General features: G+C 43.8%; 1 protein-coding gene across 5 annotated transcripts in view; it reads right to left on the bottom strand.

Annotated features, from left to right (window-relative positions):
- Positions 1-13284, bottom strand: part of KCNIP1 (potassium voltage-gated channel interacting protein 1) — a 455664-nt gene that overhangs the window by 98545 nt on the left and 343835 nt on the right. Inside the window, exon 1 of one of the 5 annotated variants that reach the window (XM_071570536.1) lies at positions 12976-13018. The exons of the other annotated variants lie outside the window; for them this stretch is intronic. The gene's annotated coding sequence lies outside the window, so the exon portion shown is untranslated. Of the gene's footprint in view, positions 1-12975; positions 13019-13284 lie in introns of those variants that run through there. 5 annotated transcript variants of the gene reach the window in all.

Below are 13284 nucleotides of genomic sequence, written 5' to 3'. Positions count from 1 at the left end.
TTTTTATTGAGTTGTCCTAAGTCACACTGGTCAATGCACCTATAGCGTCAAAAAAAGCTAGAACTTGTGGCTAAATCCAGGCAGTTTGGATGGGGAAGGTGAATTGTAAGTGCAAAAGTGGCTTTGTGTCCTTTTTCCTCTGTTGAGAGACTCAGGAGACAAGCACAGGTTATGGTAGCCCTGATTCTGGCTGATGAGCCCATCAGTCTAAGGCAACCTGTTTCAAGTTGCTGTTGATTAAATATGTTAATTCTATTCTCTACCACTTAAGAAGGGAATAAATCCCACTGTATCACAAAAACAAACTATTGTGGGACAAAATATGTATTTCAAGTGTTCAAAATTGAAAAGCTGTCATCATGGGAAGGGCTGCAGGCCTGGTCCTCTCCTGCCAGGCTTGGCAGAGTAGGCAGGGCACTCAGTGCCACACTGCTGCAGAAGCAGAATTGTGGGGGCTGCCCTTGTAGCCCTCAGTCTTCCTTGTGTTCTGCAAGGTCATTTGATCCACTGTACAAGAAAGGACTTTCCGCCTACCCCACCACCCTCAAATCCGTTATATTCCTCCCAACTCCTATTTTACAGTGGGATTTTACATGAAACTTGTTGTTATCTGTTTTTATTATAGCAGTGTTAATAGACCTCAGAACAACTACAGCAAGGGCAGAACTCAAGCACAGGAATGAGATTTGGGGAGGGTTAATGAAAGGCACACCAACAAGATTTGACAGTCTGTTTGGGCAGTTCTTTATTATTCACTTGGTATCCTCTGAGTGCTCAGCAATGCATAGCATTAGTTCTTTCTCTAATTAAAAACCAAATAGAAGTGGTGTTTACTAGGGGAATGATGGTTTAATTAAATAGAAAACATTCCATAACTAAGACACAGCCATAAGAAGCAATTACACAAACCTTCAGAGGTCCCTGAAAGCTGTGGATGGCCCTTGTAGCAAGGTGGCTCAATTTTGGAGTCCTTCAGCTAGTTTTATTAGTCAACATGCACTTTCTTACACAAGACAATCTGTTCCACTCATGGAGGACAGCTGCAAAGAAGCCAACATTAAGCTCCCCTGTTCAGTCTGAATAGCTGGTTTATCCTTTTGTCTTACCATATCACATAAGCAGCTAATAAATACACAGCATTTTAAAGAGTTTTCCTTTTTCAAGGAAAGTGTTCTGCCTCAGCATATTCAGCTTAATTATTCTGTAACACTCAGGAAAAAACATAAGGTAGCACAATTAAAAGTCAACATGATAATAGTGCCCTGCAAGTTGTAGTGCTAATTTGGTTTCTTAATAGGATGGGATTGAAAAGGTTCAGTTGGGTTTTGCTGAAGGAAAAACAAATGAAACACAAAACAAGAAAAGAAAGACTGATCCAAATATCTAGATATTAGCTACAGGTCATGCTCCCAGTTTGGCTACTCACCTCACAAGAACACTGGACAAGTCACCTCTGTCTCCAGGCAGTTCAAACAAACACCAATTCTCACAACAACTTATTGATCCACTATACAGAAATTTTGCTAAAACCTTCACTAAATGAAAACGGACTTCAGTTTGTCACAAGAAAGGCACAAAACCCCAAATGAGACAAGATGCTCCCATGGCCAGTGGGTGTGAAGATTTGAGTATAATTAAAAGCATGATACTGCTCTAATCTAGTGTTAGCTACTGTGGCCACAGCCACTATAATGAAACCCTGAAGACACAGTTTGAATACCTCTTTTCTGACCCTTTACCTCATCGAGCTGATCTACACTTGAGTTTTTACAGCTTAAGTTCCCTATCTCCAGCCTCAAAGTGACGAAACAGGAACTCGCTGTTTCTCTCAGCAGATCTCAGCTATCAGTTGTGCATCTTGGACCTGCAGACCTGAATTCTGACACTTCTTATGCAGTTCTGTATTAGTTGTGTGATCCTTCTGCAATTCTGTGTTACCTACATGATACAGGAAAAAGTCTATAGCCAGGATATCAGTCCATCTCTGAGGACACAGGTACTACACCTTTGCCATCAGTGCATTGCTGTGAGCAACCCTCCTGGGCAGGTTGATTGCATATTAAAGGTTGAAGTTTTGCTGAACCAGAATATATTACAAATGAGCAGGCTTGTTTGAGCAGAAGCCATGCTTCATTTCATGTGGAATTGTATTACTGATTTTCCTGAGGTCTATGATTAATTTGAAAACTGAATTATTTGATGGCCCTGAAATGAGAGATTAGGTTGTTTGGTGTTTCTGACAACAGATAAATTGAGATTTCAGAATGTTTCCCCATCCATTGCTCCGGGAGAATAAGTTTTGATTTGTTTTCTGATCAAGTGTGCACAAAATGTACATTAAAGAAAGGAACTTGCTTCTTCTGAGGGAACTGCTAAGAAAAAACAGAAGTAAAATCTCTAGAGATTACAGGTCTTTCATTTATTCTCAAAGTAGGCACAAGAGCACATCTGTGCTGCATCTCCAGCCAGAGCTGCTACCTGAGCCATTCCTGCCCTGCAGTGTCTTCCACCAGATTTATATACCTGCTCTCACTGAACAGTCTGGTACATTGCACGGGGAAGTGGGTTTGCTACTTGAATTTAGATTAAACAATTTCATAAAAAAAAAAAAAAAGAAAAAAAAAGAAAAAAATCATGTTCACTACATTCAGTAAAGCAAATACAGGACAGATGCTACATTGCTCAGAACACAGATGGGATTTGGTCACTTCCTTCCCTTCTTCCTTCTTTGAAAACTGTGTTTGCCTTCATAGCCTTTCTGATACCACATTGCTGCATTGGGGGGTATTTTTGGTTAATTGCCACATGAACAGAAAACAGCAGTTCCCGTGGACCAGCCATGGCATGACCATCAACTAACGTTCAGAAACAGCAAGCCAGGCTCTGTGAATGCACATTCATCCCAGCCCTTAGGAATGGCAGACAGTGATCAATGAAACTGGTATTCCAGAGGGAAGTCTTCCACCAGGTGAAGACCACAAGTATGATTTCCTGCTCTCATCCTGGGCAATATGTAATGAGCTTTGATTTATGCAATGCATTCCCCAGCTCTACTACAACCCATACTATAAATTACAGGTGTGCCTTTCCCTGTGTCCTGGGTATGCTCTGAGGGGTGCTCCACATTGCCAAAGCAGAAATGTTAAGTTTGGAGCTGATCAAGCTGGCAGTTGCCTATTGTCATGGCTTAAACTCCAGCCACAGCTCACACCCCTCAGTGGGGCAGGGGACAGAATTGGAAGAGTAACTGTGAGTAAACTCATGAGCTGAGGTAAAAAGTTTAATAATTGAAATAAAATAATACAAAATATAAATTGCAATGAAAACAAAGTTAGCAAAAAGAGAGAAATAAATTCTAAGACAAGTGATGCAAATGGAAACAAATACTGTGCCCAATGCCCAGTCAGCTGCTGAGCAGCAGCCCCCCACCAGCCTCCTCCCCAGGTCTATTGCTGAGCTTGATGTCATATGATCTGCAATTCCCTATGATCAGTCTGGGTCAGCTGTCCTGGTTGTGCCCCCTCCCAACTCCTTGTGCCACTCCAACCTGTGAGGTGAAAAGGCCTTAGCTCTGTGTAATTGCTGCTCAGCTGTAATGAAAAAAAATCCCTGTTTTACCAACAGTACTTCCAGCATAAACCCAAAACAGGTCGTACTGAGGAAACCCAACTCTAGTCCAGCCAAACCCAGCACACCCACAGAGATGGACAACTAAGGACTGGTGCCTCCTCCACCACAGGGCTCAAGAGAGCAGATGAAGGTACCACCCCACTGGATAAGGACTGACCCTGCTGCCCCCATACCATCCCCCTGAGTGGGAGCAGCAGTAGGCACAGCTTCCCCTTCTCCTCCCCCTCTCCTCCCACCTGGCCTTTGTGCCAGGGCAGCAGAAATTAAAAGCACAGCTTAGGCAGACTGCTTGTTCCTTCCCAGATAAGAAAAGCAAACCCACATACAAAATAACAATGTGCTTCCTCTTCTTCCCCCACCCTCCCTACTCCTCCCCACCCCAGTGAGAAATAATGCAAAGTCTCTCTTCAATCACATCTATCTGTTCAGCAGAATTCTGAGAGCAGCTCAACACTTCACTTGCTGACATACACCCTCAACCCTTCCAACTCTGTCAGGCCTGAGAAATCAACATCTTGCAAACATTCCCTGCATACCTAACACAGGAATCCTTATTTCCAGCAGCACTGGCAGCAGCAGACTGTGCTGTGCAGCCTGATCCTGTGGGCAGCAGAGCTGTACCAGCACTGTGCCAGCTGACTCGGCAAACACGGTGGGGGCTGTGTGGCTCTCTGGGCACAGGGGAGAGCAGGGCAGTGGGTTACTCACACCTCTCTGCTTTGAACCTGCAGCAGTTGTCAGCAGGGACAGCAGGACTGTGGGAGGCAGCAGCTGCCCAGGCAGAGGGTCCCCATGGAGGGAGCCTGGGGGAAGCCTGCACCCTCCCAGCTTGCACAGGCTGTGCTGTTCCTCAAGGGTGAGATGAGGTATGGAGGAGATTCTAAGGTTACGAAGTTTATCCCAGTTTTTTCACAGCTATTGCAAAGCTAACAAAGGTAACTGTTTCTTTTAGACTTTGTTCCACTCTTAGGGTAACTCTGGACTCTGAATCCCAAGGACCTGAGTGCGAGTCTCAGTGGGGACCGTCCACTGGCAGTTCAATGCCTCCCTGCCATCCGATCCCATCAGATCTCGGATGTTGAGCAGGGTCAGCCCCAGTTAATACCGGGTGCTGTGACAGTCCCGAGGACTTCACTGTCACTGTCCAAGCTTGCTCAGCCGTGGCAGAAGGACCTCAGGACTTCAATGGTGGGACCAGTTCTGCGCACACTGAGCCTCTCCTAAACAATCCACTGTGCAGGCTGGAAGGGCACACCCATCTGGGGAGAGCCCTTCCCAAATCTTCGTTCACAAAGTCTGGCCATAAATGCATATGTTCCCCTCTTGAACACCAGCACACATAGTGCTGTTTACCTTCAGCTGTTTGTCCCAAGGGTTTGATATCAATTACAGAATGATAGTTTTCAAAAAAATTAATCAAAGCATGAGGGGATGTGGATGTAAGATTCTCTTCACATGCAGAGCAAGATGGCGAGTGTGATGGGCACAGCTCTGTACAAGATTTTCCTCCCATGGGTTACAATAGTGCTTCCTCCCAATGTACCTCTATTTTCCTGGCTACTCTAGAGCTGGAATAAATCTGTAACCTGCTAGACAGATCTGCAGTGCAGGGACATAAGGACATCATTTCAAGAAGTTGTGAGGAAGTGCTGGCTTCTACCATTTGAGGACTTGCAAGAAGTATCATGAGGAGGGTCCAGCACAAATTCTTTTCTACACACACACAGATGTAACATGTAATCCACAAAATGGTTATTTTTCAAAGGGTTCCTGGCAATGCATATGTACCACAGCACAGTCAGAAGAGTTCTATCATATTTTTGTGGAAGTTGAATCTCAGTTTCTATTATAGTTAAGTGACACTAGTGCTTACGGAAGGTATTAGATCTGATAACTTACATTTTGTGCCCTTGGTGCCAGCTGAACTTTATCAGTCTCCCTCTGTGCTTCAAGAAAACTGGTTTTGGTTATGTTTGCATATAACTTATGAGAATTTCACTTCATTTCCTTATCTAACAAGTACTTTTCAGGAACTCATGCAAACACATGTAGGCAGCAGTGAGCTGTCCATCTACCTACAGTGTCTGTGTGAAATGCACCTTGGCTGGAAAAGCACTTCTATTGTTATTCTGACACTAAGGAGAATTTACCACCCTCTGAGGAGCTAAGTCTGCTTGGGGATGGCTCTGGTGCAGTACTTGCAATACCATCTGCAGAAAAGCTTTGCTTAGCTCAGACCAGCCTTCTAGGAGCCAAAACCTTGTGTAAGTCTGGAAGGGCATTTGGCCTAAAATATTCAAGGGTTATTATATCTGAGCAAGGAAACCTCAAGAACAGAGGATTTTCCCCAACACAGTTTTAGGGGAAGGTTCAGATCTCAATTGTCATTAAAATATCTTTTAAAAATTTATTCAGTGCAATGCTCTGAAATTCAAAAGATGAGACTTTTACTTCTCTGCAGGAATAAACATGATATCTCTTAAAGTGGAAAACTGAGTGGATTTTTAATGCAACTTCTCATCAAAATCTTCATTCTCAAACACATTTCACAGTTCATTCATGCTGAGAAGCACTTCTTGTCTTTTAAACCTCCAGTCTGTTGGGCTGAACAAAATGTGCACAATTTGCTTTTAACTGTTTCAGCACATTGCACAGGGAGCAAATTAGAGTGCCAGAGAGTTTTCCCTGATTCCCAAGCACAGCCATGTAAGCCAGAAAACCCAGTAAAAATCCAAGTTGTTCCATCTTCAGTGATATTTTAATCTAAATGAGTCAGTTCAGTTTGGCCATCACTAATGAGGGTTCTTTTCTCTTTTTTTTCAGCTGTATTACCATTGCAACTGTGGTTTAACCTGATGCAGTAACAACGTTTGGGTAGTCTAGAGAAGGAGCAATGAAGGATTTTGAGCAGAAATGAAAACAGAGCAAGGACTTGCTGTTATTCTACTCCAATTCCTCAGTCTTACAAAATAACCAGCTAATTTTACAAAAGCAAGGGATTCTGAGGATTAAGAAAATACTGAAGAAAGTAAATACATTTTTACCACACAATTTTTCCCCTAAACACATTAGCTTTTACTTTTACAAGAGATAGACATGTAACTAAGTTTATAACTCATTCTGCTTTGCTCCCTTGCCTTTAGCTCCTGATATATTCTTTGGGAGCAGAACAAACTGACCTCCTGTGCTATGCTCAGAGGAGCTGCTGGTTTAAAGAGCAGTTTCTTCAACTCTGCTTCCTACTCCTGGTGCAGCCCAGTTTTTTGCAAAGGTAATGCATTGAGAGTTTTTTCAATCAGCTGTTCTCTGCAACATTTAATTACTTTAATTAAACAGGTAATTAAGAAATAATTGATTTCCTTACAAGTGAAATCATATATTCCTTTCAAATTTCTTGATCTTGTAAGTATAATTTAAAACAAACAACTCAAAGATCCATCTAGATTGTAAAGCACTTCAAAGACAGGAACTGGCAAATACTCTCATGTAGCCATTCATTTTGTTTAAATGTGCCAGGGGCTCTAGTAAGTGAAACACCTTGTTGAGTGAATAAAATTGCAAATTTCTCTATTAAAACACATAAACTGTGACTCTAGAACAAAACCTTAATGAAACAAATAACCGAAAAGAAATGAAAAAAAAGTCAGCCCAATGCTGAGGTTGTGTCCATCTGAACAGCATTTTGGACACAAGCCAAGCCCAGGCTTGACCTACCCGAGGCCCAGAAACATAAGCTGACCCATGGGCAGCATCAAGGAGGAAAACACAAATCCATTCTGCTCTGCTTCGAGACAAGGGTTCATGAAACTGAGCTACAACACAGCTTAGTTCTCCAGTGCAAGTTAAAACCTCCCTCATCCTCCCAAATAACACCACTGCCCTTAGGGCATTGAAGTTCTCTAAGAAGGCAAATGAACATTTTATGTCATGACCTGAGATTAGCTTAGTTGGTTAGAGCCTGGTGATAATAACACCAAGACTGTGGGTTTGGTCTCTGCATAGGCCATTCTGTTAAGAGTTGGACTCCATGACCTTTGTGAGTCGCTTCCAACTCAGAATATTCTGTGACCTGGACCAGAAAAAAAAAAAAAAAGAAAGTTCTACCAGAGATTATGAACTCTACTACACCACAGTTTTAAGTGCTCAATTAAAAAAATTAAAAAAAAAAAGTATGCATTTATACACACATCCTGTTTAGCACGTAGCATGGACATGGAAATCACACCCCTCTTCTGTTCTCATCCGCCCGTCAACTCTCCACATCAGAATGATCACCTGCCTTACATGGTATTTCTGCCAGTTATCTACATACCACCTGTTTTACACAGTCTGTAAACACAGACACATGTTTAGGTGTTTATGAAGCTCTTTTGCCTCTCAAGAGTATTTATTCCCCCTTCTCCACAAGACACAAGGAAATATTCCTAACAAAGAAAATGTGAGTCTTCCAGAAAAAATAAGTTGGAAAGAACAATTTCAATGTCTATTTGCTGATTTTTCAGTCTTCATCTACTCTCTCTCGAAAGACTAATCCTCTCCTCCCACCTCAATGAAGAGATTTTAACAAACATATTCCTGCAGACTGTATTTTATTGTGACAGCCCATTTCCCTTATCTCTCTTTGCACTTCCCTGCTTGCAGTTTTACAGCCTGAAGCCTGTCTGTATGCTAAGGTTGCTCCAGAACTTCTTTTAATCTGTGGAATGGAGTCCTACTTGAAAGCAAATTCTGAAGATTGAAACCTCATTCTACATTCCCTGTAAGCAGTGACTACAGCAATGCAGTGTTTAAATGCTTTGAAAGCACAGAGTGGTCTCTCCCCCCAAGAGCTGCTCTGCCCTGGGCTCTGCCTCAGCTCCAGGGCTGGCCTGGCTCTGCTGCAGACCAGCATCAGCAGTACTCACTGCTGCCAGAGCTCATCCACATGGTTCCTACAGCCCAAACCCACCCTTGCACTAAGGTTCTTCCAAGACATCCTCCAAAGTCATCTCAGCTTTGGCCAAGACAGGGGCAGCTCCTTTCCCAAGGCCCTCCATAACTGTCTGCTCTTTCCAGTGTGCTTCCCCCCATCAGGGATATGTTCCGTCCTCTTCAATGGCAAGCAGGGAAAGTGGGGATGGGCCACCTCCAGCTTTTCTAAGGGACTTCTGCAGCTCAGTCCTTCAGGTCCCTCCTGGAGCAGAGTGCCTTCATTTCCCATCAGCTCCTGTCAGCACCACTCACTGGATTTTCACAAGAGACATTGCAACCAAGGTCCACTTCTAGGCTGAAAATATGATCACTGTAGCACACAATGCAAGCAACTGAACAATTTTATAAGTGACAGATTCATGGGAACTGGCATACTAACATTTGATTCAGCAAAGGCAAGGTAGCTAAAACTAACTTTGATTAGCAACTTTCTGAATATTGTTATCTCTTTTTCTGATAAAAGTTCAAATGCCCAGGAGTTTATAGAATAATTAAGTTTTTAGACCAGACTTGTAATCTCACAATGATGTTTGAAACAACATTCCAAGACATGCTGTTTATTCAAAACACACCTGTTCCTCAGCACTGTGTTTCTTCCACTACAGGCAAAGTACAGTGTATTTTAACACATCTTCAACACCATGGAAATTCGTGAATGTGCACCTCTGAGTTAGGCTCAGGTTTTCTAGTAACACAAAGCAAAACTCACTGTTCCCTGACCAGGCAAACACTGCAGGAGGATCTGTAAGCAGCTCTGAGGAATCTCTTCCTCTCAAGCCACATAATGAGGCACAAGGCTTATTTTAGAACAGAGGTTGTACATAGATGATCTAAGAGCTTAGGGTGGAGAGCTATCTCATACCTGCATTTTAGAAATTTGTCCAAAACTCCTGTTAGATTAGGATATGCAAATCATGGTAAAGTTAGGCCACACCTTTTCCATTTACAAACTTGCTCTCTTTGCTGTTTTTTTTTCTAATCGCAATTAAAATAAATCAAGATATCCAAAAAATCTAAGAGAGAGATTTACATGAGTATGAATGGCAATAGCTGGCACTTATATTAGCCAGTAATTCTTAGAGATACAGGTAATGGAAAGTGCAAAATTGACTCAGAATTTGTCTGGATGCAAATGCTGATGTAATTATTTGTAAACAACACTCTTTTAGAAAAAAGCTTAAAGCAAGAGAAGCAAAATAGAAAAAGGGAAGGTAAACTTGGAAGGACCTTGGGGGTGCTGGTCTGTGGCCACTTGGCCACAAGTCAGCAGTGCCCTGGGGTCAGGAGGGACATCCCTGTCCTGGGGGGCATCAGGCCCAGCATGGCCGGGAGAGGGAGGGGATTGTCCTGCTCTGCTCTGCACTGGGGCAGCCTCACCTGCAATGGGGGGACAGTTTGGGGAGACACAACGGAAAGAAGATATTGAGCCATTAGAGAGTGTCCAAAGGAGGGCAATGAAAATAGGGAAGGGCCTTGAGGGGCTGCGTGTGAGGACACTGAGGGCACTTGGTGTGTTCAGCTGGAGAAGAGGAGACTAAAGGGAGACCTCACTGTAGGTACAACTTCCTTGGGAGGGGCAGAGGAGGGGCAGGCACTGAGCTCTGCTCTGTGAGGACCAGGAACAGCACCCAGGGAATGGCCTGGAGTTGTGTCAGGGCAGGGTTAGGTTGGATCTCAGGAAAAGGTTCTTCCCCCAGAGGTTGGTGGGCACTGACCAGGCTCCCCAGGGCAGTGGGCACAGCCCCAAGGCTGCCAGAGCTCCAGGAGTGTTTGGATGATGCTCTGGGGCACAGGGTGTGACTCCTGGGGCTGGTCCTGTGCAGAGCCAGGAGTTGGACTGGATGATCCTTGTGGGTCCCTTCCAGCTCAGCATATTCTGTGGTTTAGATATGCTCCATTTTAACAGTTGGGGCAGGTGAAATAGAAAAAAATTTTTGGTATTTTTTAAAATTTCAGTAACATTTCAATTGTCATGATCCAGCAGTGTTTTAACAAGTGTTGATTTGAAAACTTACACACAGTTTTTTCTTAAATGACTGCCTTCTCTATCCAAATGGTAAAGCCATGGGAGCTGGTGGTAATAGACAACTACAAACTCTTCCTTCTGGGCTCCAGGGAAGAGGAGAAGTTTCCTATGAAGTCACTTGGTGACAATTCTCCCATTCACCTGGCTCAGCATGATCATCCTGCTGCACAGTGTGCTGCATCAGGGGTATTCAAGGATCTGTTTTCTTGGTGTTGGAAAGTCTCTCCAGATCCTGTCCATGGCTAAAGAAGTCTCTAAGAGCTGATCAAGACAACGAGATGTGCAGAACCTAGAGGACTCTATTGTACATCTGTGATCTCTGGTCAGTGGGACCGTGTTGTACTGGTTTACTCGGTGGGAGGGTGGGGGTGTTCTTTTGTACCCATTGCTTTTTGTCTCTTTGTCACCCCTGTTTTCCCCTTCCCTTTTTTCCCTTCCCTTTCCCCTATTATGGGTGCAAATTGTATACATATAATTGCAGACATTTAGAGAATATACATATATGTATATACTGACTTGGCTCAGCTTCTTTGAAGTTTTTTTCTCCTTTTCCTTGCTTTGAGGGGGAGGGGAGAGCTGCTCGAGTGACGGGGCCAGGAGAAAACCAAGACAGCATCCCAGAGGAGTTTTATCACCATTGTGCCATGAGGCCTGTGCCATCTGGCAGATGTGCCAACACATCTGTAGGTGCCCCAGCATGAGGCTCCCACAGCTCTCCTCTCACACAGCCCCTGTGTGGGCCAAGAGCTGCCATGGCAAGGCCTTTCCTCAGTGCTCCAAGGGAGACAAAGAGCTGGCACTTACACAAGAAGCAACTATCACTTCTACAAAAAAGAAACCTCTGCTACATTTCTCTCCATGGTCATTGTACATTCATTCTGGGCACACTGCATTGCATTACGAAAGCTGTTCAGTTATCCCTGAGGGCTGGGAACATCAGATGAGCTCCTTGCATGCTGCCTGAGAGGGGTGCAAGTGTTGAGGCTCCTTTGTGATGGGAGATTGGGCTTTGTCCCCCAGGAGGAGAAAAGCAAACGGTCCTGTGTGCAATGACATGTTCTCTACTTGTACATGGAGCCATAGAAAATGGTGCCTTAGGGAATGGGACACAGCTTGGAAATCCTCATAGACCTGCACCTCATTTCATCTTCCCCAAAGGAAGTTTGAACAGGACAAGGTGGCCTCTGACACAACACATGCTGCCTGTGGGCACCAGTCATCTCTTGTCACCTCATCACTGTGTGCCATCACACCAGAGGTCTCCCTGATCTTCCCCCACAAATACTGGAATAGGACATTACCCCAACTAATGTAACAAAACAAACTGCTGTGGTTTCCTCCAGCATTGGCATCAAGGCCTCATGCCCTTCACCAGAGAGCAACCTCTCCCACTTGCAACCTTTTACTCTTGACTGGAAGTCTTTGGCCCTTCAAGCTGAAAATCAGGGGTGATTTCCACCACCCTACCATGGTCATTACAGTGAGAACAACCAAGTCCTTGAGCAGCCCACCACCTGCAAGCCACAGCCGTGTGTCCATGCAAAGGCTCTCTACATTACCCCTGAAGTCACCAAACCCAGTGTTATATGGCAATGACGTCAACTCCCCAAATATGAATCATCAGGGCTCATGTCAAAAGTTAGTGGAGAAGGATCCCCTTTCTGCATTCATTCCCAATAACAAACCTGTGCTTTTGTATTATACACCTCAATTCTCCAGTGACACCCAAAGAGGACTAACATATATTTAAGGTCTATAGTCTATAAAACAAGAAAAAGAATTACGAGCACAACATCATAATTTTCCATGCTCTCTACCCTCACTTCTGCTTTGCTCATTTGATTTAATTTTCAAAGGAAAAAACCCTTGCTTGGTATAGAAAAGAAAACTGCAGGAGAGTTTATATTCTGCTCCTGCTAAAACTCCAAAGCAGGAAACAACTATTACACCTTCAGGAGCAAACAAGTGCCACCAAAGCCTGATTCAGTGATCTGACCAAATATCTGCTTCCCGAACGCTGCATCCTGAGTGACTGTACTTTAATAACATGAGAATACGTTTCAGAAAGTGGAAGATCAAGCTCAGGTCTTTTTGATGCATCTTGCTCTTGGTTATGATATTGCTTCCCCAACAGCAATTAACTAAGGTCAGCAATATAATTTACCCCTTCTTAAATTACAGTGCAGAAACATTTCAGAGAGCACAAAGTGTGTGAGATTCAGTAGGAACCTGGGAGCAAGATCATTAAGCACACGAGGGGGCACACTCCCTGCATTCTGAGTGTATTTCCCATTACTGCTAATAGCATGTTGAGAAGAAAATATGCTCCATAAACTTTCATTACTCACTTTTTCCCTTGCTCTTTGACAAATGAGTTGCTGATGTAGACTCGGAGGTAGGTCCACTTCTCTCTATGCCTGTGCTATAGGAAACCAAAAAGGCTTTTCATTGTAAGCACAGACACTCCTATCTACATTTTGCACTGTGAATTTGATTAAATTCTGCTTTTAAGCCGGTCAGTTCCAGTGTAGGACTCAGAGATGCACTAACAAACGTTGCCATAATCACTGCCTTTTTCCTCCCTCCTCACCTACCGTCCTGTCACTCCTGGTCCCTGCATGGCATCAGGTCCCTTGAAGAAGCAATTCACTCCATTA

This window comes from Pithys albifrons, chromosome 15 (assembly GCF_047495875.1).
Source record: "Pithys albifrons albifrons isolate INPA30051 chromosome 15, PitAlb_v1, whole genome shotgun sequence".
NCBI classification, from domain to species: Eukaryota; Metazoa; Chordata; class Aves; order Passeriformes; family Thamnophilidae; genus Pithys; species Pithys albifrons.
The sequence above is the reverse complement of the archived record's forward strand: the minus strand, read 5'-3'. Positions and strand labels throughout refer to the sequence as shown.